Below are 15,502 nucleotides of genomic sequence, written 5' to 3'. Positions count from 1 at the left end.
CTTCTTTAAAAGAAGGTGCCATTTTAAGAGGTAAACCCTGGAATCTAAATGCTACATGCACCAGAAATGAATGGATTTTTGCTTGGAAAAAAAGTGCATTTTAAAATTTAGCAAACATGGGGGTTTTACTCAGCATTCATTTTTAAGACAATCCAAGTTCAAGCAAAGCTACACAGATAAACTTTCTTTCAGATTTCAAGCTGAGATATGAATTTTTTTTCTCACCCCAATATTATGGTTAGGTACTACTGCCCCTTTTGCTCACCCAGCCTCAGATTCATGCCCTAATTTGCCATCATTACTACTAAATGCAGCACAAGTGGAGCCTCCAATATCAGCGTTACTTACTGGCTCAGTCTGTCCGCAGCGGAAGTTTGAAACACAGGCTAAACACAGGAAAAGGCTCAGAGGAGGGGTTCAAAAGCATCAAGACGCCTTTTTGCATGTGTTGACAAATTGTCTTTAGAAAGGCTTAGGGTGTTTTTTGGAACAGATACAATATACAGATGTATAACCTAAGAAAAAGAAACATCCACAAAAATCTCAACATGCCAAATTCTAACTAGTCTCAATCATTCCCACAAAGTATTATGCAGATTGGGTGAGCTGTAATCACAGTATTCTGCTTTTCAGGAAATCCTGATATTTCAAAAAGTTCATTTTGAAAACTAATCACAGTTCTAGGAGGGGGGAGTTTCTTTAGGACAAATAAGTCAAGTAGTTTGATATTGCTGCAATGGGGGAGCTAGCTGTCCTGACTTTCCAACAGCAGGGAGGGCAGCCTGGGAGGTGACCCTGGAATAGGAAGCCCCCCCGGTATGGAGGCAGGGAGCCTAGATGCTCTGTGAGGCCTGGTTCAGCGAAGCCATCTGGGAGGCCAGCTAGAAGCCCCAGGGATCCTGGCCCAGAGCCATGCACGGGCCCCAGGAACGGGAACCCTGGAGATCCGGTGGTGGATCAGGCAGGCGGTCAGAAACAGACTCAGAGAAGTTGGGCTGGAAGGGACCTCCAGAAGTCATCTAGTCCAATGCTCTGCAAGAGGCAGGATCATCTCTATCCAAATGATCCCAGTGCCGGGCTCATGGCCACCTGGTGACACCCCCTGGTAACCTTGCAGATCCCGCCTGGACCGGACTATAATGTCACTCTCCCGAGATTGCTCGCCCTCCACACCTTGTCCTTAATATTAAAGTTGATTAAGGGAGGCTTCAGACAGGCTGTAGAGTTAGCCCTAACCCTAATAATTTCCCACTCATGAGCCTCCACTAACCTCAATCCAACCCTCAGGACTGATAGCTCCCTTTGAGCCTGACTAGGCCCCTGTAGGACACCTGTAACCTTACGGGCAAATTGCATAGCTCCTTTTCCTTCCCTACACTATGCCCCAAGCCTCATGGATGTTCTCTCTTTTTGATATTAACTTATTTATATGCTCAGCCCCCTTGGGCCCTTAGACAATCTCCCTCAAATTCTCAGACCCCTGGTCCCATGTGCAGCCCCTCCTCTGGTCTCTCAGGCCCCCGGCCCTGCATGCAACCCCTCCTCAGGCTCTTGAGCCCTCTAGTCCTGCTTAGCCCACCCGGGGTTAATGGACGTTCTGGCTCAGCTCAACCTTTTCCTAGGCTCCTGGACTCCTCCTGGGCCCCAGTCTCAGTCTGAGGGCTCCTGAGTTATTGGTTCTCTAAATAGGCCTTTGCCCTCTCACCACAGGGCTCAATGCTAAACTACCACTACAGTTTAAATAAGCAAGAAGCATCACCACCCTTTGGCAGACACCTCAAGCCCTCTAGGATTTAACATAAAACAAAGGCAGGTTGTCTATAAACCCAGTTTTTCTCTGCTCAGGCAGCTCGCCTTGCTCCCAGACCTGCAGAGTTGTTTAGCTAAATCCAGCCCCGTGCAGGAGCCCTGCTGCCAGGAGCTCCTCACTTTCTGTTTTCAGGGAGAGATGCCCTGACTGGCGCAGGCTCTGGACTTACAAAGCTCCAGCCTGAGCCCTCTTCTCATCAAGTGAGTCCCTCATTACCTCCCTTCTGCCACCTGCAAGCAGCTCACAGGATGCTTGCTCTCTTCAAGGAGGAGGCACATCCCAGCGCCTTGCTACACCCATGCAAATCCATTGTCCAACCTGTAAGTAAAATGCAACACAAGGCATAACACCTGAACCTGCCACAGATAAAGTAGGGGGACCACGGAAGCCAATGCCCTGCTGCTACGATGGTTGTTAATATATGCTCAAGACATATGCCCAGGTACAGGGCCAAAGCCCTCACTACAGAGGCTGGCAAAACTCCTCAACGTCTGTGCCAGTCTGACCACGGGGTAAAATCCCTTTGTGACTCCAAATACAGGGAGCAGTCCAACCCTGAGCAGGCTGGCAAGACCCTCTAGCCAAAAACCTGTGGGTATAAGTCAGGACCCCTGGCACTTGCCTCAGAGCATTGCCTCCGCTTCGCTGGAAGTTCATCAAAACCGGCGCATCGGTGCATTATACAAAAACATTTGCACCGTGATGAACTGGCATTTTCCAATGGATAACCATTAGCCAGAAAATTCCCAAGCTGGTCTAATGCTAATGTCTCAGCTCTTGGAGCTCAGCAGGAGCTATTAGTAAGTAGGGCACTTGTGCACTTCCTTTTTAATAGTCCCACTTTACGGTCACTGTCTGTGACACGCTGCCACCTGCTATCAGTCCATCAGCAGCAGGAAAGGAAATTAGCAACAGCAGCCACAATCCCAACGCAAGGCAGGCTGCGCGGGTGCAGATGAAATGATATGCAAGCCCCAATATCTTGCTACCTCAGGCGCTCATCACATGCAGATCTTGTTCAACAGAGAAGGTAGACAGGTGCTAAATAGCTTAATCAAGTGCTCCAGATGCACTCTAACGAGCTACGGTAATGTCTATGGATCTTTAAGGGCTGTAATTGCTACCAGTTTCGAACTGTCACCTCTTCGCCCTCTCCATCCTCTACCCCATTAGATAGATTGATAATGCCTCTATCATATTCCCCCAAACGGGTGTTCTCTCATAATCGAGACATGTCTGTGTCACAAGTCTTAGTCAAACCTTAATTAAGAAAGTGTCATTGCCCTTCCAAATAGGAGTCTTTGATTTTCATCCAAATCCTGACCCAGGTGCTGACCGGAGTATACCGTTTGAACCCCTGGAGTGCAAAGATGGATACTCCCTACCCTACAAGAAACCCAGCTTGGAGAAGAACATACTGACTTCCTAGATCTGGGGCCCTGGGCATTGCATGTTGTCCTAGCCCCGAGCAGTGCTCCCGTGCCTCGATAGCATCACAACCCTCCTCCAGGTGCATTTTATTCTGTGATGAGATCTGGTACTGGACAGTCGCAGCCTGCTCAAATACTGCGCTGACACCAAATGCAAGCAAATTGAGGCCTGGGGAGGAACTTTGTTTGGCAAGCATGCTTGCCTGCTTGTGAGCCCTGGGTGTGAAGTGCCCTGTCACTTGACAACAGGACACAGCAGTTCTTCAACTGATTTCAGGTCTAATAGTGTGGTTTTTCGCCATGCATTTTAGCGATTGGAGACACAGAAAGAGAGAAGTGTGACTCTCTGTGGCTAGCGACAACTCTGTGTCCTGTAGCTTCTTCTGTTCTGTGAATATAGACAGCAAAAGCTTTTTGCAGCCCCTGGAAGTGTAGGGACTGAAATGCACATCCCTTTCAAAAGGGACAGCTTTACAGAAGAGCCTCCATCCCCTTATCTCATTGCTGCAGTATGAGTGCACACGCATGCACAGCCACAGTGCAGGAACCGTGGGGGTCAGTCCTCTCCTGGGCCTGGTGGGAGGAGAACCCACGTCCCCCACATCCGTGCAGTGCACCCAGAGGGGCTGGCTCTGGGAAGCAGGGCTTTCACTGACTCTTCTTGACCACGATGCTCCTGTGTATAGCCAGATGTTTACTAAGCTAGAACTAGGTGCCTCATCTCTCACGAGGGTGTCCTAACCCCCAGGCTAAAGAGTCACTACGTGCTCATATTGTACAGAGAGTGCAACCACTGCAACAGTAAACACAAGTAGTCTGCCAACCCCAAAACCACCTGCAGCCTAATGGTGAGAGCAGCCTCCTTGGAGATGGAGGGCTCCCACATGTGGGTGAAAGTCACAGAATCACAGAAAATGAGGGTCGAAGGGACCTCAGGAGGTCACATCTAGTCCAACACCCTGCTCAAAACGGGACCAGCCCCAAACACAATATCCAGGCCAAGGCTTTGTCTACCCAGGTCTTAAACACCTCCAAAGATGTAGACTCCACCACCTCTCTGGGGAGCCTGCTCCAGTGGTTCACGACCCTCCTGGTGAGAATTATTTTCTCAATATCCAACCTCAGCTTCGCTTGCTGAAGCTTGAGCCCATTGCTTCTTGTCCTGTCGTCTGCCCCCACTGAGACCAGCCCAGCTCCATCCTCTGTGCAGCCCCCGGCAGGGAGGTGGAGGCTGCTGTTCAATCCCCCTCGGTCTCCTCTTCTCCAGACTCAGTCAGCCCAGTTCCCCCAGCCTCTCCTCACCAGACATGTCCCCCAGCCCCCAAATCATTTTTGTTGCCCTCCGCTGAACTCTCTCCAATGTGTCCACATCCCTTCTGTTGTTGGGTGTCCAAAATTGAACACAGGACTCCAGATGTGGCCTCCCCAGTGATGAATAGAGGGGAAGAATCACTGCCCTCGACCTGCTGGCAACGCTCCTACCAGTGCAGCCCAGGATGCCGGTTGCCTTCTTGGCACCGAGGGCACACTGCTGGCTCCTGTTCAGCTTCTTGTCCCCTGTCCCCCCGGGTCCTTTTCTGCAGAGCTGCTGCCCAGCCCGTCACCCCCAGCCTGCACCAGTGCAGGGGATCGCTCCCTCCCCAGTGCAGGACTTCGCACTTGTCCTTGTTGAACCTCTTGAGATTCCTCTTGGCCCGATCCTACAATGTGTCGAGGTCACTCTGAATCCTAGCCCAGCCCTCCAGTGTATCTACTACTGCCCCCCAGTTTGGTGTCATCTGGGAACTTGCTGAGGGTGCACTGAATCCCATCTTCCAGCTCACTGATGAAGACATTGAACAAAACCGGCCTCAAGACTGACCCCTGGGGCACTCTACTTGGTACCAGCCACCAGCTAGATATCAAGCCATTGACAGCTACTCTTTGAGCCTGACAATCCAATCAGTTTTCTATCCATCTTACAGTCCATTCATCCAATCTCTAGTTACTTAGCTTGCTTGCAAAAGTGTTATGGGAGACTGTATCAAAAACTTTGCTAAAGTTAAGGTATAATGCTTTAATTTCTGAGCTGTTAGGAGACGTGCCCAATGCAGGCTGCTCTGTCAATTTAAGCCTGGATTAACTATTCAATAAACTCTGGCCAAATTTGTGAACTGTTTCAAGATGACTAAAAATAAATAAATAAATAATCAATATTTTTTTCAGCTAATATGTTTATTTGTGGGGAAAAAAAATTCATTCTGCTCTAGTTACACAATATAGATTTCATAGACATTAGGAATGGAAGCAACCTCGGAAAATCGAGTCCAGCCGCCTTCCCCAGGGGCAGGACTTCAGCTCGGGTCATAGGTTCCCAGTAAGATAAATGTCCAAATGTTTCTAAAAGGAGTCCAGAGTAAGTGCTTGCACTGGTGAAGAACTGACGCAAAATACCCATTAAGCAGGTTGGCTTTTTGCTGGGCATCAGCTGTCAGTTGTCCCATTTGGTTTAGCAGGAGCCCAATGTTACCCTTGCTTTTCCTCTGGGTCTCCACATATCTAAAACTGGACTTTTTATTGTCCTTGATACATGTAGCCAGTTGGAGTTTGGTTGGTTGCTAACTAGATCATCCCCCTTTGCCTGTACCAGGTCGAACAGCACTTTGCCTCTTGTCAGTCCATAGACTTCTTGGGTCAGATAGAGCTCGCCCACGCACATGAGGAAGCTTTGCAACCATTCAGATGTGGCTGAGTGCTCTTCCCATGAGATGTCAAGGTAATTGAAATATCCCATGACAACCATGCACTGGGAGCATGCAGCTTCAGCCAGGTCCTTGACAAATTGCTGGTTGAGCTCTTCATCCTGATTAGGAGGTCTGTAGTAGACTCGCACCAGTGTGCCCCCTGTGCCGTGCTCCCTGTGGATTTTAACCCAAAGAGGACCCTGGATGCCAATGTCAGCTTGCGGGAATGTCAAGCTTTCCTTGACATAGAGAGCTCCACACCCCCGCCCTTTTGTCTACAGTTTCATAGCAGTTAGGGGTCAGACAGGACCTAAATAGATCATCTAGTCTGACCCACCACCACTGGCCGGAGCACACGCTGGGATCACACAACCCCAGACAAGTGCTCATCCAACCTCTTTTTTGAATTTACCCAAGGTAAGAGCGAGGACCACTTCCATAGGAAGTTGGTTCCAGATCGCAGCCACCCTAACAGGGAAATAGTGCCTCCTAATCTCTAACCTGAAACTATTCTCCAGCAGCTTCTGGCCATTGTTCCTCATCACTCCAGGTGCTGCTGGGGGGAATAAGGCCCTTCCTATTTGTTGCTGATCTCCCCTAACAAGTTTATAGGTGTCTCACTAGGTTGAAAATGCCCAGTTGTGGCTAGGTTGGTGGGCTGATGCCAATGAGGACACAGTTTATGATTAATATGCAATATTTATTCGGCTTTAACCTATAAAATATTGACAACTCAAGCAAATGATTTCCTATATAATACTAATCTATGACAACACACAATAATCAGACAATCAAAGCTGGGGAGTGATGTCCGTTGGGTCACGAGGTTTGGGTCAAGGCCTCTTGCTTTCAAAACCACAAGTGGTTTTGGTGCGGCTGGCCAGGACCCTAGTCTCAGACCTGGTCATTACTGGCTCCAAGATGAACATGGCCTGCAATGCGAGGTCATGATTGGCAGGGCTAACCACACCTTGTCGTGCATCCACAGATGCATCTTGAGCAGGGCTAGGGAGGTGATCCTCCCCCTCTGTGCGGCACCGGTCAGGCCGCAGCTGGAGTACTGCGTCCAGTTCTGGGCGCCGCACTTCAGGCGGGATGTGGACAGCATGGAGAGGGTCCAGAGGAGGCCACTGGCATGACCAGGGGGCAGCAGGGCAGGCCCTACGAAGAGAGACTGCGGGACCTGAACCTGTTCAGCCAACTGGGGCTGACCTCCACTGGACCAGGTGAATGAGGTCACAGGGGCTATATAGGTTGGGAGGGGGAAGGAGGCTCTCTCTCTTCGGCCATGAGGTGAAGCAGCAGCCAAGCAGGGGAGACAGAGGAGCCTTGCTATCGGGACCGAGCTCTCTCTCTCACCCCCAGACTCCAGAGGGGAAACGGGAGACCTCTGGAAGATGCTTGTGAGGAAGCTACTCAATCGGATTAGATATCTAGCTGGCAGTAACACAGATGCGTGATCAAAAGGCTACCTCCGCCACGCTGTTTGCTCTCTAGGATTTCTAAGATATTGCTCAACCCTGTACCCTAGTTTCCCCTACCCCTGTAATCAATACAGTTCTCCTTTCTGACTGGTGTGGGAGACTTATTGAGGGGTGGGTCTAAATTATGCCTAAGAGACCCCTTAGCTCTGCGGAATAAGGGGGACTTTGCTTTTTGCCCCCTTGACTTGGGGAAGTGCCCCAAGTGCCTGTACCGGGTCGAGTACCCGTCGGACTATTAGGCCTGTGTTTCCCCGAGGACACAGGGCCGAGGCAGTCCCTTCTCGGGGTGGTGGCGGCACGTTACCCCCAGACTAGCGAGTGTGCTCCGGGAGAGGGGTTGGCCGAGCATGAGGCGCCCCAAGGGAGGCATTCGGAGTCTGGCAGGGGGTCGGGCGCAGGGAGGTGGGCTGCTCAACGCAGGAGCACCCCCTACTGGCCCGCCACAGTGACCATCTATAAACTCACTAGGGGGACCAGAAGGGTTTGGGAGAGACCTTGTTTCCCCGAGTGCCCCCCGGCATAACAAGGAATAACGGCCACAAGTTGTTGGAGAGGAGGCTTAGATTAGACATGCATAAGAACTACTTCACGGTCAGGGCGGCTAGGGTCTGGAACCAACTTCCAAGGGAAGTGGTGCTGGCTCCTACCCTGGGGGTCTTTAAGAAAAGGCTTGATGCCTACCTGGCTGGAGTCATCTGAGCCCAGTTTTACTCCTGTTCAGGCAGGGAGTCGGACTTGAAGATCTATAAGGTCCCTTCTGACCCTACTTTTATGATCCCTAAGAGATCATAGTCATTCTTGTTTAGCGGGAGGACCAGTTCCTCCTGTTTATTCCCCAAGCTCCTGCCATAAGTGTACAGGCATGTAAGTGTCCCACTGGGGGCCCTTGTCCTCCCTACACATTGTTCCAGGGCTGGAGTAAGGGTGGGTTCACTCAAGTGCCTTAGCCTGCTGGAATTGCAAAAGTTTCCCAGTGGGCTTGCTGTGGTGGTAGCCCCCTCCATTCTCCCAGTGGGATTAGTTTATCTTCGTTTGTTTTCTATTTATATTGTTCTTGCCTCTTCTCAACAAAAACATGTAAAATGTCAGTGTCACCTTATTAAAATGAGTTAATGCCTTAAATTCAGATGTGCTGATAAGGGCTCCATGCGTTTGTGTTTCCTGGTATCACAGGCCGCTTCCAATCTTGGTCTGGGATACTAAACACCAGTCATCTCTGGTTAGTATCTAGCATACAGCTGCATTACAGAGACAGATGAGTGGCTCTGAAATGTTAGAGCAGACATTTCTTATGAGACCAGGTGAATTAAAGTAGTCCTTTTTTCAGATATGTAGGGATTCAGAAAAAAAGCAAGGGTAACATTGTACCTTTGCTGAACCAAATGGGAGAGCTGATAACCGACACCCAGGAAAAAGCCAATCTGCTTAATGAGTACTTTGCGTCAGTTTTTCATCAGTCCAGTGAGACTGCCCTGCCTACCAAGATGTGGGATGGCCAGGGTGAAGGCGTATTTATAACCCGCAATGGCATTGATCTAATAACGGATCACCTTGAGAGGCTGGACACCTTTAAGTCAGCTGGCCCTGACAGATTACACCCTCAAGAAGCTGGCAGGTGTCATAGCACAACCATTGGCAAAAATATTTGAAAACTCATGGTGCTCAGGTGAAGTACCTGAAGACTGGAAGAAGGCCAATGTGGTATCCTTCTTCAAGAAAGGGTGGAAAGTAGATCCCAGGAATTACAAGCCAATCAGCTTGACCTCAATCCCTGGTAAGATTCTGGAGAAATTATCAAGGAGACCTTTCTGGATAAGCTGGCTGAGGACAACATCCTGAGGGAAAGCCAGAACGGGTTTGTCATGGGTAGGTCTTGCCTGACTAATATCATCTCCTTCTATGACCAGGTGACATCACCTGGACAAGGGAGAAGATATTGACATCATGTATCTGGACTTTTAAAAAGCATTTGATCTGGTGTCCGATGACCTCGTCATGGAAAAATTGGCCAACTGTAGCTTTGGCTACACACAGTCCGATGGCTGGGAAATTGACTCCAAGGTTGGACCCAGAGAATAATGATCGATGGCAGTGAATCATTATGGTGCTCTGTGACCAGTGGCCTGACCAAGGCTTTGTCCTTGGACCGGTTCTCTTCAACATCTTTATCAAAAAGATGTGGTAGTCATGGGGGACCTGAACTTCCCAGACATCTGGGAATGGAAAGAAGGGGTCATCACCAGGGATGACTATTCTGCAGTCACTTGGAGATGTAGGGGGGCAGTGAGGAAGGCCAAGGCAGAGATGGAATTAGGACTAGCTTCTCAGATTAAAGACAATAAGTCCTTTTTTAAATACATAGGGCGCAAAAAGAAGATCCCGGGCAACGTGGGGCTCTTGCAGGATGCGTTGGGAAATTTGGTCATTACACCAGATGACAAAGCTAACATGTTTAATGATTTCTTTGCCTCTATCTTCCTAAGTAGGGACCAGAACAGCCACCTCCCTGCTGGGCCCCCCTCGGGCCCCGGGGGAGGCACACCTGGGCCATGGGTTAGTGAGGAACTGGTTAGGGAGCTTCTGGAGGGGCTGGATGTATTCAAGTCAGCTGGTCTGGACGATCTCCACCCTAGAGTTCTAAAGGAATTGGCTGCGGTCATTGTGGGACCCCTGGCATGGCTGTACGAGCACTCGTGGTGCTCTGGTGTGGTGCTGGAGGACTGGAAGAGGGCCAACATGGTTCCCATTTTCAAAAAAGGAAGGAAAGAGGACCCAGGAACCTATAGGCCAGTTAGTCTTACCTCGATCCTAGGCAAGCTGTTTGAGAAAATTATGCTGGCACACATCCAGGAGGGGCCAGCAGGGGACTACATGCTTAGGGGCAACCAACATGGGTTCATCAGTGGCAGGTCCCGCCAGACCAACCTGGTGGCCTTTTACACTCAGATCACCAGATCATTAGATGCAGGGGTAGCAGTGGACGTCGTCTTCATCGACTTCCGGAAGGCCTTCGACACTGTCTCTCACCCCGTTCTCATTAAGAAACTGGGGGGCTGTGGTGTTGACACCCACACAGTCAAATGGGTCGCCAACTGGCCAGAGGGCCGCACCCAGAGTGTGGTAGTGGATGGGTCCTTCTCAACCTGGAAGGACATGGACAGTTGGGTCCCGCAGGGCTCGGTCCTCGGGCCCGCACTGTTCAACATCTTCATCAGCGATTTGGACGAGGGGGTAAAAAGCACCTGTTCAAATTTGCTGATGACACTAAGATGTGGGGGGACGTGGGCACACTAGAAGGAAGCATCAGGCTACAATCAGACCTAGACAGGTTACAAGGGTGGGTGGATGTGAATAGGATGGGTTTCAACACAGACAAGTGCAAGGTGCTGCACCTGGGGCAGAACAACCGGCACCATACCTACAGGCTGGGGAACTCCCCTCTTGTCAGCACAGAGGCAGAAAAGGATTTTGGGGACATCATTGACTCCAGGATGAACATGGGCCGGCAGTGTGGGGACATGGTCAGGAAGGCCAACCGCACCTTGTCATGCATCCACAGATGCATCTCGAGCAGGTCCAAGGAGGTGATCCTCCCCCTCTATGCGGCACTGGTCAGGCCGCAGCTGGAGTATTGCATCCAGGTCTGGGCGCTGCACTTCAAAAGGGATGTGGACAATGTGGAGGGGGTCCAGAGGAGGGCCGTTCGCATGATCAGGGGGCAGCAGGGCAGGCCCTATGAGGAGAGGCTAAGGGACCTGAACCTGTTCAGCCTCCACAAGAGAAGGCTGAAGGGGGATCTAGTGGCCTGTTACAAACTAGTCAGGGGGGATCAGCAGGCATTGGGGGAGTCACTATTCTCCCGTGCATTGCCAGGAGTGACCAGGAATAATGGTCACAAGCTGGCAGAGGGTAGCTTTAGGCTAGACATCAGGAGGCGCTACTTCATGGTTAGGGCAGCTAGGGTCTGGGACCGACTTCCAAGAGAAGTGGTGCTGGCTCCTACCCTGGGGGTGTTTAAGAGGAGGTTAGATGAGCATCTTGCTGGGGTCATTTGACCCCAGTACTCTTTCCTGCCATGGCAGGGGGTCGGACTAGATGAACTCCTCAGGTCCCTTCCGACCCTATAAACTATGAAACTATGAAATGATGTAGACATTGGTATCAGGAGCGCACTGGCTAAATTAGCCGATGACACTAAACTTTGGGGCATAGCATGCACACCTGAGGATAGGCTAGTGATCCAGGCTGACTTGGAGAAATTTGGTAAGTGGGCAGACACAAACCTGATGACGTTCAATACCGATAAATGCAAGGTACTCTACCTTGAGGGGGGAAAAGTCCTGCAGCATTCTTACAGGCTGGGCAGTGCTACGCTTGCTAGCTCCATTGCTGAGAAAGACTTGGGGGTCAAGACTGACCACAAGATGAACATGAGCTCCAACGTGATGTAACAGCTGGGAAAGCAAACAAAACCCTGGCTTGCATCTATAGATGCTTCTCAAGTAAATTCCAGGATGTCATCCTGCCACTGTACTCGGCCTTGGTGAGGCCACAGCTGGAGTACTGCATCCAATTCTGGGCTCCACAACCCAAGAAGGACATGGAGAAGCTTGAGACAGTGGAGAAGAGAACCATGTGCATGATCACAGTGTTAGGGTGACAATATTTGGATCTTTGGGGAGCATTGAATCTGCAGCCTCATAAAGGCATGACCTTTGGCCTAGCAGAGCTGCTAACCACAAGGCAGAATGATAGCTAAGCCAGTCATTTGCTTATAACCATTTTAATTGTGTTAACCATTTTTCAGGTAAAAGCAACAAATAAATCTGTGTGCTGTGAACCAACTACCATGAGGAACCAGATAAGATACAGGGGCCCAAACAAGGTAGAAGATGGCACAACCTGCAACAGAAAAACAGACTGGAATGTGGAAAACAAGATGCAATTGGTAACAGAATCTGAGATGAACATATGCAAAAAGGTGAATGGTGATTGGTGAAGAAGCCTCCAGAAGTTTCCAGGTTTGGGTCAAAGTCCACCCATTGACCAAAGAAGAGAAGTCAAGGTCTTAGACATGCACTCACAGCAAAAAAACATGTAAATGAATGAAATGCATAGGCAATTCCATGCTAATGAAGCAAACAGTAAACAGAGGCAGAGCTCGAGATGGGAGGAGAAATGGGTGGAACAAAAGGAGGGACAGAGGTGGAATGAATGTTAATGAGTATAAACCAAAGTGTATAAATGTGGAAAAAAACCTATTGTTTAGTGCAGGTCCCCTGGCTTCACGGGCTGTGCGTTTTTGAGGGCCCCTTGTCCGAAGCTGCCTCCATGCTGAATAAAGCTGTTGCGAGCAATGTGTGCTGGTGTTTCCTCCCTGCTTGTTCTGGCTAATGAGTAACAAGATCCATGAGCAATTGGATCGTCATCTCCCGAGTCGCTGGGCACCACAGGGAGTCGGGGTCTACCACAGAGGGCAGGAGAACAGGCCTTATGAAGACGCTGCGAGCCATGGGACTCTGCAGCTTGGAAATGCGCAGATCCAGGGCGGACCGGTGGCTGCTTATAAGTAAATACGGGGTGTGCATCAGGACCTGGCTGAAAGCCTGTTCACCAGAGCGCCACAGGGATGACAAGGACCAATGGTCATAAACTCCTACAAAACTGTTTTAGGCTGAACATAAGAAAAATTTCTTTACTGTCCAAACCCCCAAGACCTGGGATAAACTCCCTCCAGAAGTGGTGCAGGCACCTACTCTGGACTCATTCAAGAAGCACTTGGATGTTTATCCTGCTGGGATCCTGTGACCCCAGCTGACTTCCTGCCCCTGGGACGGGGGGTGGACTTGATGATCTTCCAAGGTCCCTTCCAGCCCTAACGTCTATGAAATCTATGAAACCATTCACAGGTGGGGCCAGGCAGAAAGTGCTTGTATTAGAAGGACTTCTGGCCTACAGTCCCGTGCCAACATGGTCTCATCTAATATTGTAGGAAGCTTTTTATGAGTTATCACATGCTTATCTCAACTTTTCACAGCCTCACCTAGGAGCACACAGAAAATTAGCTTCACCCACATCACTGTCAGCATCCAACAGCACCCACCCAGCCAAGGCCAAGGCAGAGGCTCTTGTTTTTTGTTTTTGTTCTTTTTCCAAATTAATACCAAGCAGCTTTTGTTGTCATCCACTGCTCACACCTACCCCATAATTTAAAAGTGCAACACAGCTCTGTGAAGCCAGAAGCAATAGAGCTGGATATTCACCCAGCACTTGGGCTGGGGTAATTAATGCTCAGATTTGCTGCAGTTGATGCAGAGGAGCACAGCATACCTGAAGTCACTACTCCCATAAAGACACGGCCTTTGAACTCTGGGGACTGATTGCAGTAAAGGAAGAAAAAAAAGATAGATAACTTTAAACTTCATAACCTCATTAATGTAAGCAGCATAAACAAAATACCGATGAAAGCAACATTACGAAAGGAAGTCTCTCCTTCCGATGGATCACACGGTGTTAAAACATTCATGTTTTCCATTCATAAGCCTAAGTGGCTACAACTCTGGTCATATCCCAGTTGGGTTCCCATTTCTCTCAAGCAATTAGCAACGGTACAAAGTTCATCACAAAGTCACCCTATATTACACCCCTTTCTGCTATCTTCCAGATGATATGGTAGGGGTAGGATACGTCCCAAGACATTCTGAAGCAAGTTAGTTAAAAAGAATACTATTGCAATAGTTTGGGTGGTTCACTTAGTCCCTTTAGTTTTCTTCACTGACCTTAGGAAAGGGTAGGCATATTTGTTCTACATTGTTTGGCAGAGAGCATTGGAAAATAATCGTATTCATCGCTAAGATCTTACATAGACACCTAAATTTTATTGGCACTTAAAGTCTTTTAGACACTTGTACTAAGCAGGGTATTTTTGCAGCTCCTCAGAATTCTTCTTAATGGACTCCAAATGAACACCACCAGTGTAATTCACCATAATCACTGAAATTAAGTGAACATTTATTCCTGGATTACTTTTAGTGGAGGTGTTTTGTTTCCAATTCTGTTTCTCCTATAGATCAAAATGTTCTTTCGGGTTTTGTTTTGTTTTTGTTTTTTAACTTCTCTATTGAAGTCTTAATTTCTGCATTTTGGAAGACACTGTTACTACAAGTTTTGACCATCTTTTACAACCTCCCTTCATGTCTTTAACTGACGACATTTTCTGTTGTTTGGAAGGAAAACTGAGCTTTGCAATGTACCCATAATGTTACTAGATGCCAGCTGTTTTGGATCAGGAGTGCTGAAGGAGTGGTGACTCAATTCCAATGCAACAAAATCCCTCACGGGGACTTTCTCTGTTGGCACGCTGGGATTTCCATTAACATTATCAGCCTTTATTTTGGGTGGAATTAGCCAGAAATTGAATTTCAACTCATGGGAATTCTTCAGTCTTCAAGACTGATTAATTTCAAACTGAAATGAACCATCAGAAGCCTTCAGCAAATATTTTGGGAATATCCCTATTATGAAATAAGGGAAGGAGCCAGCATCTGTCTTCAGGCCCCCACTGCTCCTTTCCCTAGGCCATACTCTAGTGACATGTAGACTAAAATGAAAGCTGGCTGATGGGGGGTGGAAGGGGAAATATAAGCTAAAGGAGCAGTGCCACCAATGCCAGTTGATGAAATTTTTAAAAAATGACACATTTCCATGGAAAGAGTAGATTTCATAGTTTCATAGTTTCTAGGGTCAGAAGGGACCTGAGCAGATCATCTAGTCTGACCCCCTGCCATGGCAGGAAAGAGTACTGGGGTCAAACGACCCCAGCAAGATGTTCATCTAACCTCCTCTTAAACACCCCCGGGGTAGGAGCCAGCACCACTTCTCTTGGAAGCTGGTTCCAGACCCTAGCCGCCCTGACCATGAAGTAGCGCCTCCTGATATCTAGCCTAAACCTACCCTCTGCCAGTTTGTGACCGTTATTCCTGGTCACTCCTGGCGGTGCTCGGGGAAACAGTGACTCCCCCAGTGCCTGCTGGTCCCCCCTGACTAGTTTGTAAC

This window comes from Crocodylus siamensis, chromosome 2 (assembly GCF_052110815.1).
Source record: "Crocodylus siamensis isolate JL-2025a chromosome 2, ASM5211081v1, whole genome shotgun sequence".
NCBI lineage: Eukaryota > Metazoa > Chordata > Crocodylia > Crocodylidae > Crocodylus > Crocodylus siamensis.
The sequence above is the reverse complement of the archived record's forward strand: the minus strand, read 5'-3'. Positions refer to the sequence as shown.